This window comes from Taudactylus pleione, unplaced genomic scaffold, assembly GCF_031769625.1.
Source record: "Taudactylus pleione unplaced genomic scaffold, aTauple2 ptg000142l, whole genome shotgun sequence".
NCBI lineage: Eukaryota > Metazoa > Chordata > Amphibia > Anura > Myobatrachidae > Taudactylus > Taudactylus pleione.
In genome coordinates, this window is record NW_028284544.1 from 1,976,460 (window position 1) to 1,989,497 (window position 13,038).

The following is a 13,038-nucleotide window of genomic DNA, read 5'->3' on the forward strand; positions in this document are numbered from 1 at the left end:
GCTGCTGTTGCTGCGTAAGGTGATACATCTACCCAGTGGGCTGTCACAGTCATATAGTCCTTAGTCTGCCCTGTTCCACTTGTCCACATGTCCGTGGTTAAGTGGACATTGTGTACAACGGCATTTTTCAGGACACTGAGGACACTTTTTCTGACGTTTCTGTACAGTCTCGGTATCGCCTGCCTAGTGAAGTGGAATCTAGACGGTATTTGGAACCGGGGACACACTACCTCCATCAATTGTCTAAATCCCACTGCACTAATGGCGGATACCGGACGCACGTCTAACACCAACATAGCAGTCAAGGCCTCAGTTATACGTTTTGCTTCAGGATGACTGCTGTCGTACTTCATCCTCCTCGCTAAGGACTGTTGGAGGGTCAATTGTTTAGTAAAAGTAGTGGTGTTCCTACTTCCTCTCTGGGATGATGAACGACTCCCAGCAGCAGCAACAGCAGCAGCGGCAGCAGTAGGCGTAGCAATGCAGGATCCTCCAGAGGAATCCCGGATAGGAGAGTCAGTCATGCCAGTGACATGGCCTGCAGGACTACTTCCGATCCTGACTAAGGAGGAAATTGACGAGGAGGGAGTTGACGGTGTGGTTTGCAGGCGCTTGGATACAACAGGACAACGGGATTTAGGTGTCCCTGGACTGCTTACGGTCTTAGCCAAAGTTTCTGAACTTGACAGTAACTTTTTATGAACGCGCTGCAGGTGCCGTATAAGGGAGGATGTTCCTAGGTGGTTGACGTCCCTACCCCTACTTATTTCACCTTTACATATGGTACATATGGCAAGACAGTTGTTGTCTGGATTTGGATAGAAATATTGCCAGACCAAAGAGGTGGAATGTTTGGTCTTCTGCCCAGGCATGACCGTGATGGGCTTTTTCATCCCACGGACAACAACTGTCTCCCCCGGAGCCTGATTTAAACAAACCACATCACCATCAGAATCCTCCTCGCCAACTTCCTCCTCAGCGCCAGCTACACCAGTATCCTCATCCTGTTGTACTTCAACAGTGACATCTTCAATTTGCATATCAGCAAGTGGACTGTGGGTGCTCCTTTCAGCACTTGCAGGGGGCATGCAAATGGTGGAAAGAGCCACCTCTTCCCGTCCAGTGCTGGGAAGGTCAGGCATCGCAACCACCACCACACTTGGACTCTCCTTGGGGATTTGTGATATCTTCTTAGAAAGCACAGTTCTTCGCTGTGCTTTTGCCAGCTTAACTCTTTTGATTTTTTTAGTGGGAGGAGGGCTTCCATCGTCATGTGAAGCTGAACCACTAGTCATGAACATACTAGGGATCGACCTTAGCCGTTCCTTGCCACTCCGTGTCGTAAATGGCATATTGGCAAGTTTACGTTTCTCTTCAGCTGATTTAAATGTCTTTTTCAAGGTCATTTTCCTGAACTTTGCCATTTGGGATTGTATGTGCCCTCTACTATGACATTGGGCATCGGCCTTGGCAGACGACGTTGATGGCATGTTATCGTCTATGTCATGACTAGTGGCAGCAGCTTCAGCACTAGGAGGAAGTGGTTCTTGATCTTTCTCTATTTTATTTTTATCGGAGAAAGTTTGGTCCTCCATTTATGTTATATCGATTTGATATATACGTGCGGCTAAACACAGAAAATAATTTTTTTTTTGGTTTGGACTGGAGTGTACTTTGTGGGTTACAGCACCCTTTAACGGTCAAGCCAGCCGGCCCTTTACTTATGACACAGGCGCACTCTTGGCACTACTTTGTTGATGCACGTGCGGCTACTGCGCACACAATTCACAAACACAGAAAATAATTTTTTTTTGGTTTGGCCTGGAGTGTACTTTCGGGGGTTACAGCACCCTTTAACGGTCAAGCCAGCCGGCCCTTTACTTATGACACAGGCGCACTCTTGGCACTACTTTGTTGATGCACGTGCGGCTACTGCGCACACAATTCACAAACACAGAAAATAATTTTTTTTTGGTTTGGACTGGAGTGTACTTTCGGGGGTTACAGCACCCTTTAACGGTCAAGCCAGCCGGCCCTTTACTTATGACACAGGCGCACGCTTGGCACTACTTTGTTGATGCACGTGCGGCTACTGCGCACACAATTCACAAACACAGAAAATAATTTTTTTTTTGGTTTGGACTGGAGTGTACTTTCGGGGGTTACAGCACCCTTAATGGTCAAGCCAGCCGGCCCTTTACTTATGACACAGGCGCACGCTTGGCACTACTTTGTTGATGCACGTGCGGCTACTGCGCACACAATTCACAAACACAGAAAATAATTTTTTTTTTGGTTTGGACTGGAGTGTACTTTCGGGGGTTACAGCACCCTTAACGGTCAAGCCAGCCGGCCCTTTACTTATGACACAGGCGCACGCTTGGCACTACTTTGTTGATGCACGTGCGGCTACTGCGCACACAATTCACAAACACAGAAAATAATATTTTTTTTGGTTTGGACTGGAGTGTACTTTCGGGGGTTACAGCACCCTTAACGGTCAAGCCAGCCGGCCCTTTACTTATGACACAGGCGCACGCTTGGCACTACTTTGTTGATGCACGTGCGGCTACTGCGCACACAATTCACAAACACAGAAAATAATTTTTTTTTTGGTTTGGACTGGAGTGTACTTGGGGGTTACAGCACCCTTTAACGGTCAAGCCAGCCGGCCCTTTACTTATGACACAGGCGCACGCTTGGCACTACTTTGTTGATGCACGTGCGACTACTGCGCACACAATTCACAAACACAGAAAATAATATTTTTTTTGGTTTGGACTGGAGTGTACTTTCGGGGGTTACAGCACCCTTAACGGTCAAGCCAGCCGGCCCTTTACTTATGACACAGGCGCACGCTTGGCACTACTTTGTTGATGCACGTGCGGCTACTGCGCACACAATTCACAAACACAGAAAATATTTTTTTTTTTGGTTTGGACTGGAGTGTACTTTCGGGGGTTACAGCACCCTTAACGGTCAAGCCAGCCGGCCCTTTACTTATGACACAGGCGCACGCTTGGCACTACTTTGTTGATGCACGTGCGGCTACTGCGCACACAATTCACAAACACAGAAAATAATTTTTTTTTTGGTTTGGACTGGAGTGTACTTTCGGGGGTTACAGCACCCTTAACGGTCAAGCCAGCCGGCCCTTTACTTATGACACAGGCGCACGCTTGGCACTACTTTGTTGATGCACGTGCGGCTACTGCGCACACAATTCACAAACACAGAAAATATATTATTTTTTAAGCACTTGGGGGGAGCACCCCTGATGGACAGAGCACCCCCTGGACAACACTACAGCACTCCTTTAGGACTGGGACACTGCACAGGACTTTGGAGTGGACACAGCCCCTATGGAGAACTGACTGCACAACACAGTCCAGCCAGCCCCTATGGACTTTGAAGTAGTGGACACAGCCCCTATTAACAACAGCAGCACAGCACAACACAGCCAGCCCCTATGGACTTTGAAGTAGTGGACAACAGCAGCACTACACTACACTACACTACACAGCCCTAACTCCCACCCTCCCTCTTCACTGTCCACAGCCGAGTGAGAAAATGGCGCCGACGTGTGTACCTTATATAGGATCCAAAACCCGCGAGACTCGGAAGGCGGGAAGATGACGTTTTGCCTCGATTTCAGATCCGAGTCAGGCGGGAAAAGTCGAGCCTGACTCGGATCGGACTCGGATCGGGGGGGCTCGGGGGGGTTCGGATTTCAGAAATCCGAACCCGCTCACCCCTAATATATATATATATATATATATATCTTTACATAACATTTTGCATTAGTCGACTCGTAAATAAGACATTTGTCTGATGGAGAGGCAGTGGCACCTTCTATTCAGCTATTCGTTCTACATGTAGACTACTTTATTTCCCTCAGACTGTTTAAAATATTCATTCTTTACATGACATGCTATTAAGAATTACAATTTATTATTGACCACAAATTAATGTATAATTTATTGGGTCTTGCAACACTAGACAAATGTAACTGCCAACTAAGTATATTCCTTCTGCTGACTAAGACAGAGGTATAAAATCTGCACCTAGTTTTATAATATTTAAAAACAAAAAGAATCTAGATAAAAAAACTCTGTCTATGGCACTCAGTATGACAAAACAAAAACACAAAGCAGAGATGACAAAGCTTGTTACATGCCCCAAAAATATGTAATGAATGCTGGTTAGCACTATACCTACATAATGCATTACTATTTTGCCTGGTTGTTACTAACTTGTTAGCTATAGTGAGGTTTTTTTTTGCTTTCTCTTCACCCATCTCCCTCTGTTCTTACCTTCCCCCGCTTCTTTACCCCTCTTCCTGCTCTTCTCCCAGTTTCTCTTGTCTCCTCCTGTTGTTCTCACTGTTTCTCCTTTCTCCCCCTGCACATTCCCCTGTTCTCCCGTCTCCTCCTCTTTCTCCCTTTTCCCCCTGTTCTTCCCCCTCTTACTCCCATCTCCTTCTATTCTTTACAATGCTCCTCCCTTCTATTCTTTACCCTGCTCCTCCCTTACCCTACTCCTCCCATGCACTTCGCCCTGTTTTGCCGTCTCCTCCTGATCCTCCCTTATCCCCCTGTTCTTCCCCCTGTTCCTCCCTTCTCCATGTTCTTCCCTGTATTCCTTCGCTCTCCCCCTGTTCTTCCCCCTATTACTCCCATCTACCCCTGCTCTTCCTCGCTCTCCTGTCTCCTCCTGGTCTTCCCCTTGTTCCTCCTGTTTTTCACATTATACCTCCCTTCTCCCCTGCACTTCCCCCCATTCTCACATTTCCTCCTGTTTTCCCCCTCTTCCTCCCATCTCCCCATTCTCCCTTATCCTCCAGTTTTTCCCTGTTTCTCCCTTCTCCCCCTGTTTTCCCCATTCCTTCCTTCTCTCCATTCTTCCCATTGTTCCTCCCATCTCCCTCTGTTCTCCACTCTCATGCTCCCATCTCCCACTGCTCTTCCCCATTCTCCTGTCTCCTCCTGTTCTTCCGCCTCTTCCTCCCACTTCCCTGTTTTCCCCCTCTTGCTCCCATCTACCCCTGCATTTTGCCCTGTTATCCCTTATCCTCTAGTTTTACACCTGTTCCTCCCATCGCCCCCTGTACTTACTCTATTTCTCATATATTCTGCCTTTCCTCCCATCTCCCCGTTCCCCCCACTTCCTCCCATCTCCCATATATTCTTCCCAATTCTCTCCCAACTCCCTATGTTCTTCCTCGCTCCGCCTTATTCCAACAGCTCCACTCACAGTCTCTGGCTCATCAGAGGCTACAGGGTCTATTCATTTAGGTGCTGAAATGGCTATCAGTAATTACCACTATATATCGCATCATATTGATTTGATATATAGTAGTGTTATGTAACCTGTCAGTAAAACGTACCTTTCCAGTGACGTCCTCTGGTAAGCGACCCCTCTGCAATCCCGGGAAGACAGACATATTGGGAGTCCGATATGTCTTCTTCTCATGCAATGTCTGTGCCACAGTCACTGGAGCAGTCCAGCTCCAGCACTCTGTGCCACAGTCGGAGGGCAGTCTGGATCAGCAGTGGGGTGGAGGAGATGGGGTGCAGCAGTCGGCAGTCTGGATCAATATTGGGGCCATTGGGGGTGGGGGCGATAAGGTGCAGCGGTTGGTAGTGTGAATCAGTAGTAGGGGTAAAGCATGTCAGCAAGGGGGAGCAGTCGGAGGAGACCAAGATCCCAGAAGCAGGAAGATAAATATCACTGCTTCTCTCCAGCTGAGTACACCAGGCACCCCTGATTGGCTAGCTGTCAGTGAAGGGATCAGGGAAAACAGGGAGAATGCAGGAAGTCAGCTTATCTTCGCTGCTCTTCTTCTGTCAGGAGGTTCTTTACGCCATCCTGAGAAAGTTAATATTTTTTGAGAAGCAAAAACAAAGCGGAGCTTCTATGAATCGATATCCCCATACTGCTGTATGATGAAGCAATAACTACACTAATCAGGGGCAACGCTGGAGAAATCTGAGATTTCTCCACGGTAACCCCTTCTCTGAATAGGACAAAGCAGTGAAAAGCCCTGTTATTACTGATATAGGGCTTTTCACTGCTACTGTACATGAATATGCTTCTCTCACACTACAGAGTATGGGGTTATGGCTACTCCTGGACCTTCTTACACCAGTAGGGTAATGGCTGACTGCATCCTGCAGGTATGGATTGCAGTGGGGGGATGGGATTACGGGACCACTGATGGGGAGTTGGGTGCAAGATATGGCAATTTGTGGGCCTCCAATGGCGGGCAGGGGCGTATTTATAATGGGTGCAGGACCTTGCACCCATAAAACTTACCTCTCCGAAGTCCCACGTCGGCTCCATTGTCTGCGCCAGTAAAAATGGCTGGAAAATGGCAGCCATGTTTGCGTATGCGCAGTGCAGGGAAAATGGCCACCGTGGCTATTTTCCCAGTGACCTGTGTATGCGCCTTAAACTCAGGGCACACCCTAGTGCCCAGAGTCTATAAGTGCGGTGATTGCTGCACACCGCTCAGTGTGCAGCCGGCCACCAAACGGCGAGGAGGCGGCCAGTGTCGGAGACTGCACACGGGCCCCCTCCTCTCTAGAAATGCCCCTGATTGCGGGGGTGGTCATTTTACAGAATATCGTCAGACAGGGAGGGGAATGTGCATGGTGGCAATATGCGGGACCTCTGTTGGAGGATTGAATGAGAAGCAGAAGGACTTCCAGCAGATGAGGATACAAGAAATGCTGATTTGTGGGACCTCAAGGGGGGCTGCCGATGTCTGGATAGCCACCAGTGAGATTTGCAAGGGAATGGTAGAGATTTGGCCTCCCCGCAGCTATCTAATTTACAGAACTTTGTGTCCCAGGGTGTAGAAAAGAACTTTGCTGTGAAAGATACCAGGAGGTCAAAGAACAGTCTACTGAATTGAACTTTGCACACAATCATGACATTGAAATAATAGGAACTGAGCTATGGGAGCAGAAAGATGCTGGCTTCATCCTTTTCCTGTGTACATATTGTCATATATATCCTACTCTGTGGTGCAATGTCAGCTCCAAATCAGTATCATCAACATATGGCTGAACACTTAGAGACTGAAGCAAATATGAACTCCTACAAGAATTCCTTATTGAAGCCCAGATATGCCCCTTCAATCGCAACTACAAATACAACTGAAATACATAGGATTGCAAATCGCGTACAGTTTCATACGCTTGGTTCCGGGGCATGTGCAGTGTAAAAACATGCAAGTGAAGCTCTGCAAATGGACTGGTGTTCCGCTGTGTATGGCTCCCTCAGTGTCCAGACCTTAATTGTGCTTTTCTTTATCATTTTGCTCTCTTGTGTGCAGCTTTTCACCTAAAATACAGATTTCTATTAAGCAAAAAATTTCCAAGCCACTGTGACTGGCTCAAAGATTGCACGTAGGCCACAGATTTTTAAATGTACATGGGCAGTTAGTATACACATAAAGTTTATATATATACAGTATATGTATATACAGCGGGTAAAAAAATAAGTATTGAACACATAAACATTTTTCTCAGTAAATATATTTGTAATGGGGCTATTGTAGTGAAATTTCACCAAATGTTAGCCACGACCCATACAATCCACTCATGCAAACAAATCAAACCATAGATGTCCATAAATTAAATTATGTGTAATAATAAATAATAAATGACACAGGGAAAAAGTATTGAACACATGAAGAAAGGGAGGTGCAAAAAGGCATGGAAAGCCAAGACACCAGCTGAAATCTATCAGTAATTAGAAAGCAATCCTGCCCCTTGTCAGTGCAAATTAATCTAAGCTGGTTCAGTCCCAACTGATGGCCTATAAAAACCTTATTGTTGCTAAACATACTGAAAGCATTGGTTACAGAAGGATTTCTTAACTTCTGAATGTTCCAGTGAGCACTGTTGGGGCCATAATCCGGAAGTGGAAAGAACATCACTTCACCATAAACCGGCCATGACCAGGTGCTCCTCGCAACATTTCTGACACAGGAGTGAAAATAATTATCAGAAGAGTTGTCCAAGAGCCAAGGACCACTTGTTTAGAGCTTCATAAAGACCTGGAATTAGCAGGTACAATTGTTTCATAGAAAACAATAAATAATGCACTTAACCGTCATGGCCTGTATGCACGCTCATCACGCAAGACTCCATTGCTGAAGAAAAAGCATGTTGAAGCTTGTTTAAAGTTTGCTGCACAACATTTGGACAAGCCTGTGAAATGCCATAACACACACCATGTTTGGAGGAGAAATGGCACTACACATCACCCCAAAAACACCATTCCAACAGTGAAGTTTGGAGGTGGGAACATCATGGTGTTGGGCTGTTTTTCAGCATACGGTACTGGCATATTTCATATGATTGAAGGAAGGATGAATGGAAAAATGTACTGAGACATTCTTGATAATAATCTGCTGCCATCTACCAGGATGCTGAAGATGAAACGAGGGTAGACACTTTAGCAAGACAATGATCCCAAACACAGCCAAGGACACAACTGGTTTCAGAGAAAGAAAATAAAGCTGCTAAAATGGCCCAGCCAATCACCTGAATTGAATCCAATTGAAAATCTGTGGAAAGAACTAAAGATCAGAATTCATAGAAGAGGCCCACGGAACCTTCTAGATTTGAAGACTGTGTGTGTGGAGAATGGGCCAAAATCACACCTGAGCAATGCATGCGACTAGTTTCTCCATACAGGAGGCGTCTTGAAGCTGTCATTACCGACAAAGGCTTTTGTACAAAGTATTAAATAAATTTCAGTAAGCGTGTTCAATACTTTCTCCCTGTGTCATTTCACATTATTACACATAACTTAATTTATCTATGGTTGATTTCTTTGCATGTATGGATTGCATGGGTTGTTGCTGACATTAGCTGAAAATTAAATTATTATAGCCCCATTACACATATATGTACTGAGCAAAATGTTGAGTATATAAACAGTTATATATATAAATTGTTTTAGCAAATTAGAAGGCAACCGTTACACCCCTTTTCCACTGCCGTAATAAACTGGGTTATTGCCGGGTCTACATGGGTGGTGACTCAGTTGAAAAGGGTCCGTTAAATATAACCAGGTAATCCGACCCTGGTCACAAACGGGGATAACCCGGGTAATGGTCCAGTGTAGTGTAAATGACATGACCTGGGTCATGCCCATGGATGAATCTAGACTTTTCTTTTAGAGGGGGGGCTTATCTATTAATCCTCCCTCCTGCTCCTATCAAGTCCTGACTCCTCCCATTTAAAATTCTGGCTCCTCCCCTTTCCAGCCCTGTCTCCTCCCCTTACCAGTCCCATCTCCTGTAGGCCCTGCACATCACTACACTATGTCATAGGAGCAGTGGCGTCACTAGGGCTGGTGTCACTCAGTGAGATCTGCATCCCCCTAGTGATGCCGCTGATTCATGCACATTAGGAACTGAGGGCCTGATTCAGAGCCGGACGCTATTTGCGCTCGCTCTTTCAGAAAAAGGGGCCGGATATTTAAATTGAGCACTCGCTCTTTGCGGTCTGTTGACGCCTCTATGTCTGAGCGAGCGAACGATCTTGTAAAGACGACCCCTGCCCGCTCGCATCCTACGTCATCTCCGCTATTTATTAGATTAATCGAGTACATCGGGCGTCTGAACTGCTCGCAGTGCTTGTGGTAGGATTTTCCTACCGCAATCATGCAAACAGTTCAGGCTAAGAAACAACCAAGTGATGTGGCCAATGACGCTGCTTTGTTAATTATGCACACCCTTAAAATGCCCGTTTTGACCGTTTGGCACGCCTGCGTTCGGATCACCACTCCTCGTTTTCAAGCACCTTCCCCTGTTACCACCCACAAACGCCTCATCCTGTCACTCAAATTAGCAGGCACTCGCTGTTTTGCGAGTGCTCGATTTCCGACCGCAATGACTGGTCGGCGCATGCGCATTACAACCCATATGCATGCGCAGTTGTGCGAACATCTCTCGGAGCGAACGAGCGGCCGCTTACGAGCGGCTCTGAATCAGGCCCTGAGTTGTATATTACTCTTTAATTAACTAACTGGAATAATACATTTGTATAGCTTTGTAGAATAGACAACTTGTTGAGTTTTATTAGCTATTTGTGTCATTCAAATTAAATCCACTGATGTTGGCCCAGTTATGTGGTGGTGGCGTTACTTTTCATACCCAGTACTTGCTGCTCTGGTGTAATGGCAGACAGTGCAAGTTTATGCCAATGTAGTGGTAAAACTGAACCTGATGATCATTTAGTTCATTCCAATTGCCAAACACATGGATGCATGCAAAAGTCTCACAAGAAATACAACAGCCTGTCCAGTCATTGGCTGAAAGAATTTTGTATCCAGACTAGGGGTGAGCGGGTTCGGATTTCTGAAATCCGAACCCCCCCGAGCCCCCCCGATCCGAGTCCGATCCGAGTCAGGCTCGACTTTTCCCGCCTGACTCGGATCTGACATCGAGGCAAAACGTCATCATCCCGCCTTCCGAGTCTCGCGGGTTTTGGATCCTATATAAGGTACCCGCGTCGGCGCCATTTTCTCACTCGGCTGTGGACAGTGAAGAGGGAGGGTGGGAGTTAGTGCTGTGTAGTGTAGTGTAGTGTAGTGCTGCTGTTGTCCACTACTTCAAAGTCCATAGGGGCTGGCTGTGTTGTGCTGTGCTGCTGTTGTTAATAGGGGCTGTGTCCACTACTTCAAAGTCCATAGGGGCTGGCTGGACTGTGTTGTGCAGTCAGTTCCAAAGTCCTGTGCAGTGTCCCAGTCCTAAAGGGGTGCTGTAGTGTTGTCCAGGGGGTGCTCTGTCCATCAGGGGTGCTCCCCCCAAGTGCTAAAAAAATAATATATTTTCTGTGTTTGTGAATTGTGTGCGCAGTAGCCGCACGTGCATCAACAAAGTAGAGCCAAGCGTGCGCCTGTGTCATAAGTAAAGGGCCGGCTGGCTTGACCGTTAAGGGTGCTGTAACCCCCGAAAGTACACTCCAGTCCAAACCAAAAAAAAAATTATTTTCTGTGTTTGTGAATTGTGTGCGCAGTAGCCGCACGTGCATCAACAAAGTAGTGCCAAGCGTGCGCCTGTGTCATAAGTAAAGGGCCGGCTGGCTTGACCGTTAAGGGTGCTGTAACCCCCGAAAGTACACTCCAGTCCAAACCTAAAAAAAAATTATTTTCTGTGTTTGTGAATTGTGTGCGCAGTAGCCGCACGTGCATCAACAAAGTAGTGCCAAGCGTGCGCCTGTGTCATAAGTAAAGGGCCGGCTGGCTTGACCGTTAAAGGGTGCTGTAACCCCCGAAAGTACACTCCAGTCCAAACCAAAAAAAAATTATTTTCTGTGTTTGTTAATTGTGTGCGCAGTAGCCGCACGTGCATCAACAAAGTAGTGCCAAGCGTGCGCCTGTGTCATAAGTAAAGGGCCGGCTGGCTTGACCGTTAAGGGTGCTGTAACCCCCGAAAGTACACTCCAGTCCAAACCTAAAAAAAAATTATTTTCTGTGTTTGTGAATTGTGTGCGCAGTAGCCGCACGTGCATCAACAAAGTAGTGCCAAGAGTGCCCCTGTGTCATAAGTAAAGGGCCGGCTGGCTTGACCGTTAAAGGGTGCTGTAACCCCCGAAAGTACACTCCAGTCCAAACCAAAAAAAAATTATTTTCTGTGTTTGTGAATTGTGTGCGCAGTAGCCGCACGTGCATCAACAAAGTAGTGCCAAGCGTGCGCCTGTGTCATAAGTAAAGGGCCGGCTGGCTTGACCGTTAAAGGGTGCTGTAACCCCTGAAAGTACACTCCAGTCCAAACCAAAAAAAAATTATTTTCTGTGTTTGTGAATTGTGTGCGCAGTAGCCGCACGTGCATCAACAAAGTAGTGTCAAGCGTTCGCCTGTGTCATAAGTAAAGGGCCGGCTGGCTTGACCGTTAAGGGTGCTGTAACCCCCGAAAGTACACTCCAGTCCAAACCAAAAAAAAAATTATTTTCTGTGTTTGTGAATTGTGTGCGCAGTAGCCGCACGTGCATCAACAAAGTAGTGCCAAGCGTGCGCCTGTGTCATAAGTAAAGGGCCGGCTGGCTTGACCGTTAAGGGTGCTGTAACCCCCGAAAGTACACTCCAGTCCAAACCAAAAAAAAAATTATTTTCTGTGTTTGTGAATTGTGTGCGCAGTAGCCGCACGTGCATCAACAAAGTAGTGAAAAGCGTGCGCCTGTGTCATAAGTAAAGGGCCGGCTGGCTTGACCGTTAAGGGTGCTGTAACTCCCGAAAGTACACTCCAGTCCAAACCAAAAAAAAAATTATTTTCTGTGTTTGTGAATTGTGTGCGCAGTAGCCGCACGTGCATCAACAAAGTAGTGCCAAGCGTGCGCCTGTGTCATAAGTAAAGGGCCAGCTGGCTTGACCGTTAAGGGTGCTGTAACCCCCGAAAGTACACTCCAGTCCAAACCAAAAAAAAAATTATTTTCTGTGTTTGTGAATTGTGTGCGCAGTAGCCGCACGTGCATCAACAAAGTAGTGCCAAGCGTGCGCCTGTGTCATAAGTAAAGGGCCGGCTGGCTTGACCGTTAAGGGTGCTGTAACCCCCGAAAGTACACTCCAGTCCAAACCTAAAAAAAAATTATTTTCTGTGTTTGTGAATTGTGTGCGCAGTAGCCGCACGTGCATCAACAAAGTAGTGCCAAGCGTGCGCCTGTGTCATAAGTAAAGGGCCAGCTGGCTTGACCGTTAAAGGGTGCTGTAACCCCCGAAAGTACACTCCAGTCCAAACCAAAAAAAAATTATTTTCTGTGTTTGTGAATTGTGTGCGCAGTAGCCGCACGTGCATCAACAAAGTAGTGCCAAGCGTGCGCCTGTGTCATAAGTAAAGGGCCGGCTGGCTTGACCGTTAAAGGGTGCTGTAACCCCCAAAGTACACTCCAGTCCAAACCAAAAAAAAATTATTTTCTGTGTTTGTGAATTGTGTGCGCAGTAGCCGCACGTGCATCAACAAAGTAGTGCCAAGAGTGCGCCTGTGTCATAAGTAAAGGGCCGGCTGGCTTGACCGTTAAA